This window comes from Zonotrichia leucophrys, chromosome 1 (genome assembly GCF_028769735.1).
Source record: "Zonotrichia leucophrys gambelii isolate GWCS_2022_RI chromosome 1, RI_Zleu_2.0, whole genome shotgun sequence".
Classification (NCBI taxonomy): Eukaryota; Metazoa; Chordata; class Aves; order Passeriformes; family Passerellidae; genus Zonotrichia; species Zonotrichia leucophrys.
The window spans coordinates 106,983,592-107,000,607 of NC_088169.1; the positions used below are offsets into that span (position 1 = coordinate 106,983,592).

At 38.0% G+C, this 17,016-nt stretch overlaps 1 protein-coding gene across 4 annotated transcripts in view; it reads left to right on the plus strand.

The window, feature by feature from the left end:
* The window catches only part of ROBO2 (roundabout guidance receptor 2), a 1,045,391-nt gene that overhangs the window by 616,734 nt on the left and 411,641 nt on the right, over nt 1–17,016 (plus strand). The window lies entirely within an intron of this gene.

A 17,016-nucleotide genomic window follows, 5' to 3' on the forward strand; every position in this document is an offset into this window, starting at 1 on the left:
TGCTGTAGAAACTGGAGAATGCCTCCAAACTACACAGTGGGAAGGATTAATGAAACAAATCCCTCTGCAAAGTTAAGTTTCATCTCAGCCTAGGTAGAACTAGGTATATAAAGCTTTTCCTTTCAGGGAAAGAAGTTATTTATTTCTTTATTTATCTTTAATGCCAATTTTACAGTATAAGATACAATTTCATGTTTAGAGATCCAAGTGAAAACAGAGACCAAAAAAAAAGAATCTCTTCAGGCAGGAAATAGATTTCAAAATCCCTTCCAAAAATATTGACAGATTTTTTTGCTGCCATATTACAGACCTTGTGTTTTGTAATAACTTAAAGTGAGTAGAATGGAGTTTATGTATTATACATCTTAACTGCAATTCTGAGAGCTGTTACATAACCGATGCAAATAATCTTTTGGACCATAGATAAGCTAGTCATTTGAACAATACAAAATTAAAATTCCCTGAATATTTATCTGGCTTTAAATTGAAAATGAGAGGGTGCAAGTCTTGACAGCTGTAGCAAAACTGTGCTCGTGTCTAGGCACACAATTATAGCCTGTTCACTAGCTGGGTGTTCATGTAATGTTAAAACACAAAGTGCTAAAAGAAGGATCACTGTTGTATCTCAAAACTAGCACTTAAAACAACAAAAAAAGGAACTAAATCTTTGCTCTGCTTGCGCTCTGTTCATGGAGAGGCCTCTGAAAATAGAGATATAGGTAACTACTTGGTGCCTTAACTCTATTGGTGTTTTAACTCTATACTCCATGAATTTCTGGTCCCCAGTTATAAAATATCGGTAATTCTCATTAGTTGGTTTATGAGGCCCTATATTTTGATGTCATACCTTGGATTTCATAGGCCAGCACTCCTCTAGCCATACCTTGTCACATTCATTTGTGTGTCACATTTCATTTGTACAAAGATTGATAGGCAATGAGCTGCACCAGCTCTTGTGTGGTGTGAGGATGACGTACATGAAGGAGGCAATTTTCAGTTTTCCACTTGTGCAGTGGAGGCAGTTCACGGTGCCAGACTGTCTCCTTCTGCAGTCTTTGTTACTGCATCTTGGTCAGAACCTTGAGGAATATTGTGGGCTCTAAACTGACAGAACTCTGTGGTGTTCCTGCACGGGGTTTGCCTGACTGTTGGGTGACACATTGGTAGGGCTGAAACAGCAGGAATGCCAGGTTCATAAATTTGGGTGGATTTATGAACCCTTATATTACAGACAGCTCTCATCTGTGGGACTAGTCTTTTGAGGAATTGATTCTTTCATTCACTAATCTATGTTCCTTCATTTACTATTACATTCTGTTGTGTTTGTTTCAAAATGTTTGCAATTGCATTAGCTCTTGGGTGAGTGGGAATCTGATGTCACCTATTAGTGTTATTTGTAAGCTAGAAGTGATCTCCTAATTGGAGGAATTTCAATTATTGTCATGCCTCCTATTGATTAGGTTTTGTTATTTTAGGGCAATTAGCCATCTTTTCAAGCCATAAGAGGACTGTTGAAACTCAGCCACTAAAAAAATTGGCACTAGCCATTTTATTTTGTACAAGATATACAGGTGTAGAGTTTTGAGGGTAAAAATATAATCTGAAAGATATAATTTTAAAAGTGAAGGTGTGAGATTTGTATTTGTTGTAAATAAGAGGTATGGGTGGATAGTTGAATCAAGTGGTGGCCTTTCACCTTTAAGGCAACAGCTTAAATTAATCTTTGGATCCTAAGTTAATTGAGATAAATGGTTTTAGCTTTGTCCCCGGTGTAAAGTAGTCCATATTACGAAATTGCTGTACATCTGTTTGTGCAAACTTGGCATAATTGGTGTTCTCTCAGGACTGGGTTGTCACTGAGTGGACTGTTTCTTATTGCTTAGGAAGGTGCTCCCTGTAGGTCAGGGTAAATGTCCTTGTTGGGTCTGTGAAGGAAATCTGCTCCTGCCTCTCTCAATAATCCCTAGCTGACAGATTTGTCAGAAATGTTCTAAGTGCTATAGCTGTTCTTTTAAATAAAGTAAAAAAAATCCAAAACAAAAACCTTTTGGTATAAAGAAATTAAGTCAGTAGGAGACTGGATCTTATTTTCTTACATTGGGTAGGAATCCAGATGCTTAGAGTTGTTAAAATTGCCTAACTTAACATTTGCTCATGACAGATAGCCTTCAGTGATGGTCTTGAACTTCATGGAAGATAAATTATTGTAGTATATATTATTATTTATTTAGGACTAGGTTGAACTACAGTGAAGGAAGGCAGTGGCTTTCCTTCCCCATTTTCCTTGGAAGTTGTGTAGGAATTGCAATTTATCCACTTTTCTATTATTTGTTAGGCCTTGGCACAGGTTGCCCAGAGAAGCTGTGGATGCCCCATCCCTCAAAGTGTTCAAGGCCAGGCTGGATGGGGCTCTGAGCAACCTGGACTAGTGGAAAGTTTCCCTGTCCAGGACAGGAGGAATGGAACATGACGGTGTTTAAGGTTCCTTTAATTCCAAACCCTTCTATGAATCTATTATGTGTAGATTTGACATTCACGGACATGGCGTAATGGTTGACTTTATGGTGTTAGGTTTGTTGTTGGACTCAATGATCTAAAAAGTATTTTTCAACCCGAATGATTCTGTCATTCTTCCTCCAAGGGAAAAGCAATTTGTGTCATCCTGCTCTTAGCTGAAGAGTTTTTGTTGTTTTTTTTGCTCTCGCTCTCATATCTTCTGGGCTGAACCTTTGGAGCTACAGGAGTCCTGTACCTCACTCTCATAGCAGATGATCTGGAGGAGTGAAGGATCAAATCCATAGCTTTCCTCAGTGACTCCTTTTTAACCCCAGGTGGGATGGGAAGTGTTTGGAAGCAGTGAAGGAAGCTGCATCCACATTTTGACCAATATTCTGTGTGGTGTTATCCAAGGCGGTGCTCCAGGTGTCAGTGTGCTAAGTGTTGTCTTTGCATACTTAGGCGACATGTTTTCCTAAAATGTTTAGATTTAGATAAGAAAAGGATTGCAAAATATGTTTATGTAGTACCAGAATTGGGGAAAAACTTCCAGAATGACAATGGGTATGCACTAAGTTCTGCTTGTTGTCTTGTGTTTCCTGGAAGAGAAGCAACTTCAAAATGGAATGTTGTCATACTGTATATATTTATTTACATCTCTGAGATAGTGAGGGAACAATTTTCTAAAAGTAGAGGAAGATTATAGCATTTTTCTAGTGTGGATATGTTATGTTTGAAAGTAGAACACATCTCTTTTTTTTTGTATATTAAAAAGAAAAAAATATTTTGAAAAAAAAATTTGCAAAACATTTCTAGCTTGTCAGATGTCATTTTATATGAGAAATTTGAAAATTACATCACATAGTACTATTTGGTTAACGTTTATAATATATAGAGATGTACAACTGTAAAAGAATCAGAGAAACTGCCTCATATGTGTCCATAGCAGGATTATGTGTACCAGAAGTTAGAATAGATGTGTTAAATCAGTGAAGTTTGGGGTACATATTTGGTCAAACTTAACACATGTTTTAAAGTGTGCACCTTTTGTTTCAATAAGTGGCGTGTGGGTGCAAATGCGGGGAGGAGAGAGGAGTGGGAACAAAAAAGAAAACAAAATGCTTTTCTCCAGTTGCCAAAATCCCTTCCAAAACATGGAATGAACTATCTTACCGTAATATTCATGCTGCTTAGTTACTTTGTGATTCCTAAGGATAGGAGATGGATAGAAATCTGTGGTAAAATTCCTTAGGTGTGCAGTTTTAATGAAGCAGGCATTTCATTTAATCTTTTGCTGTATCATGTGTGGAACTTACTGGCAGGAATGGGAGATGTGAGCTGTTCTAAGCCTTAAGTAGCTGAAAGGGATTAACCTTACACACAGGATTTCCTAATGAAGACATCACACTTAGACACACAGAAGGAAAGGAAAGTGAATTGTTGATCCAGAAATTATTCTGTCTTGTTGTCCTAAATGCTTTTTTCCCCTTTTATTCTACTTATAAATTTAGTTTATTGTATACATGTAATTGGATCTTACTCTCCTGTGGTGTGTCCATGCTTTTGTAGTAGTTTCACAGTAGCTGGCAGTCAGTAAGGTACAGTCTATGGACATGGTACTCAAACTGTAGGCCGTGATGACAACTTGTGGTTTTTTTTGTTCTAATTCTTCATTCCATATGCTTAGGACTACATCCTGCTACTTGAGCCACTATGTAATTTCTTTTCAGAAGCTGATGCAGGTTATTTTAATCTTCTCTGGGATTCGTTTGCAAAAAAAAATTGAATTCCCCTGTTTTGCTTCTATTCTGTAAACAACCCATTAGCTTGGTAGCTGGAGGCCAGGTGAGCATGATCAAGGTTTAAAAAGGGCACAAGAAATCAAAGGCCAAGCAGGAACAAGAAGATTCTCCACTGAAATGTAGGAAGATGTGGGGGCAGCTGCTTTCATGGTCAGTCTGTCTTTGAGTGCTGAATTGTGCCATTATTATTTGGGAAGGGCAGGAGCTGCACATGGGCGGGTAGCCCCCTTTCCTGGAGGATTTGTGGTTCTGTCAGAACAGACTGAATTTGTAGGCTGAGATTTAGCAGGTTTCAAAAGTTCAGAAATGTGCCTGTTTGCCTCTGATTCCTTCCCTTGCATTTTTGCAGTATCAGCTGCAGGGTCTGTACTGGGACAGCTCTGGTAGAGCTCTATTTCACATGCAACTTTTGCTGTAAAAGATGGAAGCAGATTCTAAGGTGTTTTAGACCAGATTTTGTCTAATACAGCACGAGGTAACTTTTTGTGCTTTTCAAAATACAATGGTTTTGTTACTTATTTTAATATGCTTATGCACATGCAAGTATATAATTGTAATTATTAAATGAGCTGTTGTGACATATATGTTCTATTTTACATGCAGGAAAAGACAAAAATGTTGTTTGTAACAAGGAATTCTGTTTTAAGGAGATTCAGTATAAAAATGGGGAGTAATTTAAGAAGCAGTTCTTAAATGAGGAATGGTAAAGCTATTGCTCTGGGAAACCAGAGTATGATCTATAAAGCTTTGTAAGCTATTAAGAGTGTGGCATTCAGAAAGAGGTTTATTCACGTTTTCCAGTGTGTTGAATGACTTTGGTCTTTCTGCTCTTATGCACTTTCCTTTCCATACATTGTATGTAAGTTATTTTGTAGATTATTACTGTAGATTTTGTTTTGTAGACTATTGTTATTATTTCAACTTAATTTATAGTAATGGTTGTGAATCTTTATTGTTAACTTTGTTTCGAACCCTTTAATGTGTGGTTTGGGTTGCAACATAAAAGACCCTTGTTTTTTGTCTCATTGTAGATAAACAATGCATTTTGGAAAACAAACAAGTGGGATAAGCACTTTGAGTCTTCCCAGCTTCTAAGTGTTTGTAGCTAATTGACTTCCTGAGGTGCTGTCTTTGTGGTGAATGTAGCCAGTTGTTTGGGTTTGGGCTTTTTTTTTAACCAAACACTTACTTGTTCTTTGCTTTTTGAGGTTTTCCTGATTAGAAATAACAGAAGTGTTCCAGCAAACCATTTCCTGTATTATGAGCTGATATCTGTCCCTACATCTGTTCTTTTGCCCAGTGTCATTAAAGAATACTGACAGAGTTTAAAGAATCACTAGAGGCATGTTTTTTTTTTTCTTGCTGCAGTCAAATGAAGTGATATTAACCAAAATACATAAGCAGGGCACCTGATGAGCAGGGAACTAAAATGGTATTAAAGTGCAGCCAATTCTGAAGTTTATTGCACCACCATAGTGATTTTTCTCTAAAAAGTCAGTGATACAATCAGGTGAGGTTGTTGCATTTGATATTGATGTTAACCTTTAGCATAGCTGATAAACTGACTTCGTACTGGCAGGCATCATTAATAGGAGGCTCTGTGCTGTCCTGAATAATTTTCCTCACAATTAGCAGCATTGATCTTATAGGTGCAGCAGCAGCTGAAGTTCCTTGAGGCTATCTGGGAGGGAAAGTGGTTCAAACTCACCCTGAGCTACATCAGTTGTTCCCACTTGACCATTACAGCAATTACATTTTTCTACTCCTGCTGTGTTGATTCTTAAAAGCAGTTTATTTCTCATGCTTAGATGTATTCACATGCTTTCAAGGTAAGAAGTTAAAAGCAAGGTTCATCAAGCTGTTCTGGGTAATATCATCTCTGCTTGGTAGATCATTCTGGATATAATCTGTAAATTACTTTTGCACACAGACCCAGTGTCCTGATATCTCAAATATAGTGAAAGCTGTGGGTTTTTTGGTGGGGAGCAGGACAGGGGGAGAAAGGATGAAATAATTTCTAGCTGAAAAGCTGCCTTTATGCAATTTTCAATTAATATTGATTAGTACTAATGGAGTGGGCTCTGGGAGAGGCTTTACATACCTCTTATGCCTACTAATAAGTTCTCATCTCAGATGCACAAAATCTCTTAAGGAAGTGAGTCATTTTTATCAAAGTTAGAAAAATCACTCTGAGCTTTTTGAGTGAGAATAACTCACCAACTGGACAAGCTTCAAAGCAAAAGCTTGATACTGATGTGGGGGAATAGCCTGGAGCTGCAGAGGAGCACAGATGGGCAGTGGGGGGGAGAGAGTGCTGTGTGAGACCACCCTGTGTTAAATGCAGGTTGTGATAGGACTCTGGATGTGAACCTTTCTTCATTACCTTTATTATCTAGGCTAAGAATTGGTGATGATTCATTTTGACAAAAATCCAGTCTGGAGTTTTGGTGAAAAACAGCATCCTACCTGGAATGCATTTCAACTCGTATCCACTTTTCTGTTTGCTGTAACATTCTATCAAATTATTATCTTCATTTTACTATTAAGAAGGGTTTCAAAAGTTGGGCAGTGCTGGTCTTAAACTTCTATGGGGTGAGGTGTAGAACATCATGGAAGTTTTAAAAGAAGAGATGAAAGTAGACTACAAAGTACACAGATGGGTAACAGCTACTGAGTGCCTTGAGACTGGTAGGACTTGCACTCTGCTGTGAGGAGGAGTGCTGGAGGATGCATGTTTGGGACAGCACTTTTTCAGTGCTTAGTGCTTGCTGGGCTTTATTTGTCTTTGAGGGGACATCTCATGTGACAGCAGTTTCTATTTGTTGCTTTTTAATCAACTTGTTTAATATTAAGAATGCTTGAAACATAATTAGATGGCTTTTTTTTGTTTGTTACTGTATTTGCAGGGTGCCCCCTGGCAGGAAGGAATGATGAATCTGACTCCATGTTCTTAGAAGGCTAATTTATTATTATACTATATTATATTAAAGAATACTAAACTAAACTATACTAAAGAATACAGAAAGCATACTTACAGAAGGCTAAAAAGATAATAATGTGAATTTGTGACTCCACCAGAGTCCAGACGCAGCTTGGTTGTGATTGGTCATTGAGTCAAAACAATTCACATTAAACCAATGAAACAACCATCTGTTGGATAAACAATCTCCAAACACATTCCATGTGTAAGCACGACACAGGAGAAGCAAATGAGATAAGAATTTGTTTTCCTTTTTCTCTGAGGCTTCTCAGATTCCCAAGAGAAAATCCTGGGCCAAGAGATTTTTCAGACAATATGACTGCACAGTTTGTTTGTTTGAGAAATAGAATGCAGACAGTAAAGCAACATTTTACTGTTTTGGTAAAGGTGACTGGAACAGAAATGTGGAGTCCTGAAAGCAAACATAAATTACAGAGTCCCAGTGAGTCCTTCAATATGGAAAGTTCTGTTGGTCTTTATAGTGCCTCCCACAATCTGAGGGATTGTGGTTGGAGGCAGTGCTCTTGTGTTTGCAACACATAGCAAAGCCTTAAATTGTCTAAACTTTGTCCTTCTCTGACATAGTGTGGAAAGCTTCTCAGAGTGTTTTAACTTTCCACCAATATACAATGAAAAGTGCTACTGCTTTGCTACTTTTACTGCTATGTTCCTGTTGAAATCAGTGGTGAAACCGATAAATTTATTCAAGTGTAAGAAAAGAGCAATTATTTCCAGAGTAACTGTTTCAGTAAATAAAATAACTGTTGATACTGTCAGCATTTTGCTTATTCTGTGTGATAAAAATTGGGGCATTATCCCTCTAGTTTGAGGGGAATATAACATGCAGATCCTGATTGAATGCTAGGTTTATTTTTTGCTGTAAACCCTGCTCTGAAACATCGTCTACCTTGATTTATCAATTAGTTCACATCTGCTGTATATCAATATTCTTCTAGAGTTATCATGTTGTTTTTTCTTTTGGTGATTTAGGAAAAAAACCTCTTGTTTATCCAGAAATGAATTTTTGTGTTGCTCTATATATGTGCATGTATTATATTAAAAAAAAGTGAATAGGTAAAGTTGTTAAATGGGCTTTTTGCATCTCCAAAGTTTTAAATTGAATAAGATGTTATAGTATTAAAAGCTAGTACTCCGGGATTTTCCATGTGGTGCATGTAAAGTTAGTTTGAAACTCTGAAACAGTTCTGTTTTATGAGTAAAGTGAAATTAGAGAAATCATCTTGACAAACTAAAATTGTCCCTGAATGGCTCTAGAACCCTGGAGCTCCCTGACATTTCGGGAGGACAGAGGGTGAAGCTCAAAGAGAGCAGATCAAGAAGTTGCAGCTGTATCTTGCCCATGGCTGTTCAGTGGCATGGCAGAGGACAGCGGCATTGGTCACACGCTGTTGTGAGCCATCTGTGCATGCAGGGCACGGGTCAGGAAGTCACCCTGGTAAGCTGACAGTGCTGTTTGTTCCATGGGATTTCCATCAGTGGATCTCAAAATGCTTCACAAAGGAGTTGTGGCCACATCTGCATTTTAAAAGTAGCAGAAGGGAGGTTAGTGAAATATCTCCAGGTATCACAATGATGGTAGAGCCTGGAGTTAATTCCTCTATTGTGTGCTCAGGAGCCCACGTGGGTGCTGGAGCAGTGTCTGTGCCCTGACAAAACCAATGTGGCTTGGAAGAATTTATGAGCATGGAATCCAAGTGAATAAATGTGTTGTCATCCACGGGGAGAACAAAAGCGTGACAGAAATAGAGAAGGCTGTTTTGTAGCTCCCACTGCGTTTGGCTGTCGTAATAGATGATATCCTGTCTCAAAGTGACAGAGTTTCTTGTTTCTTTGATCCATAGGATAGCAAATCTCTGTGTATGGTGCTGTGCCACAAACATGGACATTTGGTGCTATTCTGTTTCCACACTCTTTCAGTGAGGAACTGTCCAGCTTATTCTTGAGCACCAGTAAGATTAATGAAAATAGTATCTAATGCCAGTTTAAGTCTGAAAATACTTGCAGGGGAGGACTTTAAAGGAAAATGATACATGAGATGGTCAACGAAGTCACACTTTTTATAACAGCAGAAGAGCAAAAACTCCATTCATGTTGCTTAGTAAATGCATCTTGCTTTTTTGTTAGGAAGGGAATCACATGTTCAATTTTGGGACACAATTTTACTTGTTTTATTACATTTTAATGTAGCCTTTGAAAATCATCAGAGTTATAAATTCTGCTTTGGAAGAGCACGTTCTTCAGATTGTGATAATTCCCCTTCTTTTAGGGAGCAGAAGCAGGAAAAAGCAAAGTCTAATGGTAGATATGGGTGAGTTTAGTCTGGATGGAAATGTTCTTGGTAAAGATAATATTAAATGGAAAATTTTACACTAAAATAAGCAAGAAAATTTTGATTTGGGCTCTGAGATCTGAAGAGAGCGTAGTTACACAGTTATCAATACAAAAGGACTTCAGCAAGTTTGTAATGAAGTTAGGGGAGAAAATGGGTTGCAATAAAAAAATCAATAGTCAAATCATATGTCACAAGGATCAACATGGGAGATCAGTCATGTGGCTTAGAAGAGCATTTTTGGGAATGACAAGCTTTGCAAAACAATATCAGCTTTGCAAGAGAACAGAGTGAAGCTGAAACTTCAAAGGAATGGAAAGTTTGTGCCAGCTTTCTGCAGACGGCCAGGGGAGAAATTGAGCTTTTTAGCATGTGGAGTTCTAGGTCCCATGATTTAAAACTGTCAGCAAAGTAGAGACAACTCAAAGGTGATGACAAGAGATTAGTGAGAACTTTGGAGAAGTTTTATGAGCAACTGAAAGAGAATATACCAGAGGAGACAAAAAAAGAATCAGAAGGGCTGTTGCTATTTTGAAAAGCTTCTACTAAATTTTTACCCATTTCATCCTTTTTTTGGTCAAAATAATTTAGATTATGGATAAAATTTTACATGTGTCTGTATCCTACAAAAATAATGATATAATGTTGCCGGTATTTAACTAAACCTTGAAATTTAAAATGGAAGGTAACACAATAAGAAAATGCATAATTAAATGTTAAAATGTAGAGCAGTAGTGATTACAAATCTTTGAGAAGAGTAACTGAATGTGGCCCAACTGGATGTGATGCACTGGCATTATGTGCATGATTTTATCCAGTGTGGAACCTTCTTTCTGGTACAATAATGGGAATTATCTTTAAGTCATTTTAAAGTTGACAGAATAAAGCCAGAGATCAGTCTGCAGGTGATGGATCAAAATGCTTAATAGTAAAAAAAAAAAACACATGCTGATTTCATCCTCAGTTGGTTACATGCACACAAATCCACTGTATTTTGAAACATTATTCTAGGGCCAATGTTTTAGGTATTTAATACTGAGAATAAAGTTGTGTTGTACTGTGATGATGGCTATACTTTGACTTGGTATATAATTGATATATTTTTCAAGAAGATGGAGATTGTGGAAAGGTCAGAAAGAAACAGGAGGAGATTTGCAATGCATTGCTTTGGCTTGGCCTGATTTTTTTGAAAGACATCATTGTATTAGTAGTACAATGTTTTGTATTTTTATTTTGTGATAGTAATTATAAAGCCTACATGTTGTACTATTTCAATTAATTGTTACACCCTTTTTCTCTGTTAGGTAATTGGAGGGATGATTTTTTAAAATAATTTATTTGTGTAATATAAGAGATGGTTTGAAATTAGCACAGATGTGACACAATTTGAGAAATGATAGTGCACGGTGACACTTTCAAGCTGTGAGGTGAAAATACTTAGGTGATGTCCTTTCAATTGAGACCATTTTTTCCCAATAGAATTGAAATATAATTAGAGTTTTCTTTACTACACATTAATTAAAAACTATTAAATTTTTTTTTAAAATGTTCAGAACACACATTCAGGCATGGAGAGATGGAGGGGGCTGCATGATGAATCTGAGGTAAAAATAAAGAAGTCTTTCATTATTCATCTCTTAATGACAGTCAGGAGCAAGCTGCAATGTTTCGATAAATGAGAGATGTAAAATGCTGGTGTGAAGCTGTTGTCTTTCTCTCAAAGTGGAACACAAGACTCAACCAAGCTCCTCAATGAAAATGCTAATTCCACATGATTAATTCTTTCTTCTTTTCTGTCAACATGAATATTAAGTAACTTCCTTTCCAGGGTCACTGGGAAGTTGTAACTCTTTTCCTTCAGGTTCCCTACCCTGAAACATGAAGCCTGACCTTAGGGCCTAAAATGACCCTTATTGTTTGTTTCTGCCTCTTTGAACTATTGCTCTCACTCCTCTCATTCTGGTGGAGGGAGGCAGGAGGTGGAACAAGCAGCCAGTGGCAATTACTGGTACACCAGGAATAGGTTTTTTCCCAAGTGCCCAGGAGGTTGACTTGGGAATGGTTCCCTAATGCCAGCATCAGCCTGCTCTCACCTTCCTTTGAGTAAAGCATTAACCTTAAGCTGGTTTTCTCTGTATTTTAACAACAGTGTCTGAGTATTTCATCTGCCATGTCTGTATAACTTACAGTGCCTTATTCTTGAAAACTTGTCTTTACAGGCCTGATACTCCAAAGTGTTGTATTGCCCACTGTGATGCAACCATACTTCTAGTGGATCTAATGGAGTTCTCCCTCCCTTCCACTTCACCTTTATGTATATAATAATATATAGGCTTAAAGGTAAAAGACCCAATATTTAGTTACCATGTGCACAGAGGCATATCAGTCACTCTCATTTAAAAGTAAAATTTAATTTCTGGGATGTTTGTGTTATTTTACTCAAAGACTTGTAATTGAAAGACTTGATGATGTCTGGATGACAGATTTTTGCCTTTTTGTAGGAAACGTGGCTAATAAAAGATTAAAAATAGATCAAATGGAGGCTTTCAAAGTAGGACACATGTTCCTTACCTTGTGTAAGGGAAAGAAACAAGCCTTGGTTTCACAACTCAGTCTTTGATGCGGTTCTTCACGGTGTGCTCAGTAAATCCGTAGCATAAAGATATTATTAAATCAATACAGGGATAGCTATTATAAAAACTGATTTAAAAGATTGCTGTGCCCTGTGGATGCATTCCATATAATAACTTGACCCTCTCTTGCCTTTATACTGTCCCTCAGTGACCTCTGCCACCTGCATACACTTTTGTTGCATTCCTCTCAGCTCCTAATCGTGCATTAGCACCAACTGCTTCTTTGGTGTGGGGGAAGCAGCAGATGTGGCACTGGTGCTTTGTAGGTTCTTTGACTCATTTTTATGGTTAGACATAGTGGCCCTTCTTTTTTGGTTTTTTTTGGTTTTTTTTGTGAATATCTGCTGTATCTTCAGGTTGAGCTGGCTTAGTGTGTAGTGGTGTCTGTTTTGAAGGGTGGAAGATTCACAGTATGGCCATCGGTCACCAGTGTCTGAGGTTTTTCCTGTTTATGGTAAGCCATGATGTATGTAAAAGTGTGATAACTTCCACGCAGATGAAGTTACATGTGATTTATTTGAAATGAGCATAAACAGCTAAGTTCTGAAAGTAAGTGTCAGTTTGCATTGTTTAGGTAATATGAAAGAAAATAACTCTTTCTACTTCACTCATTGTAGAGTACATTAGGTCTCTTGAGATAGGCTATGTAAAATTAGGTTCTTCTTAAGTGTATATCTGTGAGTAAACTGACTTGAGAATTACATTAGTATGCAAAAATTACTCTTCTAATATTTTTCTAAGCATTTTCAGTGTTATGTGTTTTCCCTTCTGCTAGGTTTCTGTTACTACTATATTGCTTGAAATATGTCTTTAAAGTAAATTATGTTCCTGTCCATGAGTTTGTAAAAACACAGCGTGTATGATAGCATGATATGGAGCATTTTGTTTAGGAGCTGCTAAGGAGTGCTGCTGGTCAGTAAGAGGAGCTTGCAGACCTCTGCTTAAGTTTCATTGTTAGTTCAGTATAAACTGAATTTATAGACTTGTGAATTTATTTTAGTCTCTGCTTAGGCTATTTACATTCTGTCATAAGATAACTTTGGAAACCTGTTGTGCTTCTTGTGTTATTTTCTCTTGTAATTTATTACCTTGGAAGAGCAGAATGTCTTGCTTTTTGCTGACAATTGGAAGGCTCAATGGAAGGGCCCGAGCTCTCCTGTTTGCTCTTTGTAATATTCATTTATAGGGAGTTTGTAATTCATTCATAGTAATGTTTTAATTAAGTTCACTGGAACTGCTTTCAGACAATTTTTTTGTGATTACTCAGCAGAAGAGAATCATTAGAATGTGTTGGGTGGGAAGGGACACTCAAGTCATCCAGTTCCAACATCCCTGCTATGGACAGGGATGCTTTCCTTCAGACCAGGTTGCTGTCTTCATCCAACCTGGATTTGAGCACTTGCATGGATGGGGCATCCATAGCTCCTCCAGGCAGCAAGGTCTATAAAAAAAATACAAGTACTCCATAGATAAGCTCAGAGGGAGCTTTTGTGACTCTGGTATGTGGGGCCACCTGCTTTAGAGACAATTTGCATTTGGATTTGGATGTCCAAATGTTCATGTGTTTGTTGTATCACAGTACTTTTGCAAGGGGGAGGACTCTGCCTAATGTTAGAAGCTATGAGTGGGTTTGGTTTATGAGCACAACTGTATGTATGTCTGTAATATATATATATTTTTTTTTAATGTGTGTAAATTCACTGATATGCTCTGTGAAGTTTTCTCAACTTGTAAGTCTTCAGTTGTATGGAGGGTTCTCTTTGCCATTGTTGTTTGTCTTTTTCCCAAATGTGATTTGCTTTATGGGTGAAATGCCATTGCATTTATTTTAATTTCAAAACTTAAATATCGTTATCCAGACATTACACTGTAGTTTTGCTCATCTGATGAGTAAAATTGTAATAATGCCATTATTGAAGCTAGTGACTCAGAGCAGTGCTCTTGCATTGCTTTTCATAAATAAAAATTACGGGGTTTTTTTGCTTTACATATTCCTTGCATAGTTCCCACTTTCATTTCAAATCCAGGTTATAAAACTGGGAGAGATTCAATGTTTTTAACTATCTTACTTTTCCTTATGATTGTCTCCCTCTGCCAGATTTCCATGGGCTGGTTTTAGTTTGACACTAGAAATGATCACAAACGATGTGATTTTTCCTGACCATCATTTAGCCATGTGCACAGAATCAGTGCTGAGGAGTGACAGATGAACCAGGAGAAGCAAGGGGCTACAAATCTTAATGTGATGAAATTATATGTGTTGTAGATGAGACACAGGATTTGGGAAATGGGAATTATTATGTCTGATTCTACTATATACAGTGTATCACAGCCTGTTAGCTGGGAAAACAAAAGGTAGATTTTCTTGATTGTCCAAGCTATCATGTAGATGAGTCATGGGTTGACATCTGTAAATAAAGGGTTACAATAGATAGCGAGAAACTGATGTAAAGAAAGGCATCAATTGGTTTGCCACAGGGATCTTTTTATTTGGATTGTGTCTTGTTTAACATCTTCGTTAATAATCTGAACGAGTGGGTAAACTGCATGCTAATTAAATTCACAGATGATACTAAGTGGGGAGGTGTTGCAAACATAGGGTGGCCAGATTTTCCAAGTGAAAATCTGGACCACCTGTCATGGCAGGCAGAGAGAGGAAGGTTTTTAGCAGGGATGAGGGAGGGGGTGTGCACAGAAGGACTTGACAGCTTGTGGGAGGGGAAGAAAGACTGCCCACCCCACCCCCTCCTTAGCCAAGCACACCCTCTCTTTCCTTCTCCAGCATCCTCTGGCTTGCATCCATTGTGTTTATGCTGTTTGCTATCCCTAGGTTATAAAAAATTTACTAGGTACCTATTGGCTGGTAAGTGAAACCTCTTATTCAGGTGTAGATGGGAAAGATTGAGAGGAGGGGAGAAAGCAGTAGGGAGCTCCAGGCAAATCATTCTGGTAAGCTCACTTTTCAGCTACTGAAAATTTGGATGACACAAGTTTGTTTTTTTTAACCCTTCCATGTTAGTCTGATTTATGTTGTTCTAAAAAATGGGAAGCAACAAATTTTATATATAATATGATCTGTAATGGCAAAAGCGCTTTACACCTCTCTCTGAATTTGAGGACTGTTAATAGCTATCTTGTATAAGTGGTTGTGGGCCAACAAGAGTGTAGCTCATGATGCAAGGGATTGAATGCCAAGTGGAAGTTTTCTTTGCCCCTTTTGTTGCTGCTTGTGTATGATAGAAGCTACTCTTGTTCCCCCTCCACTGGCCCAGCTTGTTCTTTCTTATGCTTCCTTTATTAAGTACCTCTTGGGTTTTCATAATTTCTCTTCAGTTAACTTTGCTTGGGGAACACAAGTGCCACATTGAATGTTCTCCTTTCTGCTCTCCCAGGTTTCTGAATTACAGACTTTAAAAAGCTTCCTGACTTTGGCAGTCCATGATCATGTGAACACCTGAATGATGAAATCCACTTTTTGCTGAACACACCATCAGCTTTTTGGAAATGTTGTAGCATTGATCAAGAGGAAAGATTGACATTGTGTTCTTAGTGAGGCACTCAGTTTTGAAGCAGAGGCACTTCTTTCTGCATTTTGCTTAGGGCTCAGAATTTTGCCTGTTCTTGGCTGAGAAGGTTATATTCATCCTTTTGCTCCTCCTATTTATGATGTATTGGATAACCTGTGGCTCAAGCTGCCCTGGGAATTTTTTTGTAGCCAGCAAGTTGGCTTTGTTTGCATGTGTAGTTGTAGCATCGTGAGAGTTAATTTATGCATGTAATAATATAGGCTTAAAGGTAAAAGACTCAATATTTCAGTGGCCATGTGCACAGAGGCATATCAGCCACTTTGATTTAAAAGTAAAATTTAATTTTACTTTTACAGCATTTGTTGAGAGAGAATTGGAAGTTTTGGCAAAACAATGCTTTCTAATTTTCTCAGCATCCTGCACTTTTCTTGGAGTTTTGTTTGGACAGCCCCTGTGTTCTCTGCAAATTCAGTGGCAGCAGTGCCAAAACTCATGCAGTCCAATACCGTGTGAAGATGTTTGTTATGTATTTAGCTGTAATGCAGTTTGGGGTTTGTTACCTCAAACAATAGACGGTTCAAAGTGTAATGGCCATGTGACTAACGAGGAGCATGTCATGCTGCCTTCTTGAAGCGTTTCCACTCTTGGCTTTTGTTTCCCAGGAATCTCTCCCTGGCAGTGTTATGCAAATTAACCAATTAATGACAGACAAAATGGCCTTCCTGCATCGCCATGCTTGTAATAAGAAGGGCAATGCTGTAAGTCACGTACCTATTCAGCGAGCTCTGTAGGCCACTGCCAGGGCATGATTAGCCTGACTGGGGAAGACAATTGCAGAGGCATCTGCTCGGTTAATTTTGAGAGAAAATTTACCAGATGGAGGCTGAAGATTTAAGTGATTAGAAGGTAGTAGATTGGAATACAAATTGGATTAAAAGAAATTAGATTGATATAAATCGAATTGAGTCACAACAGTTTGTGTTGTTTGTACCAAGGGGCAATGGATTATGGGAGAAGCAGATGCTCCAATGAGATAGGAATTAATGTGGCTTTGACGGTCCATCTGGGAAGGCCTGAATATCGAGTACATCCCTAATCTCTCTCTCCATTTATCAATGCCATAATGTTAATTAGTACTTCATTCATTAAGTTACTTACAGAGGAAAAAATCTCACCCCTGTAGCCCCTCTCTGCCTGAGGATTTGTTACCGCGCCAAGAAATGGAAAT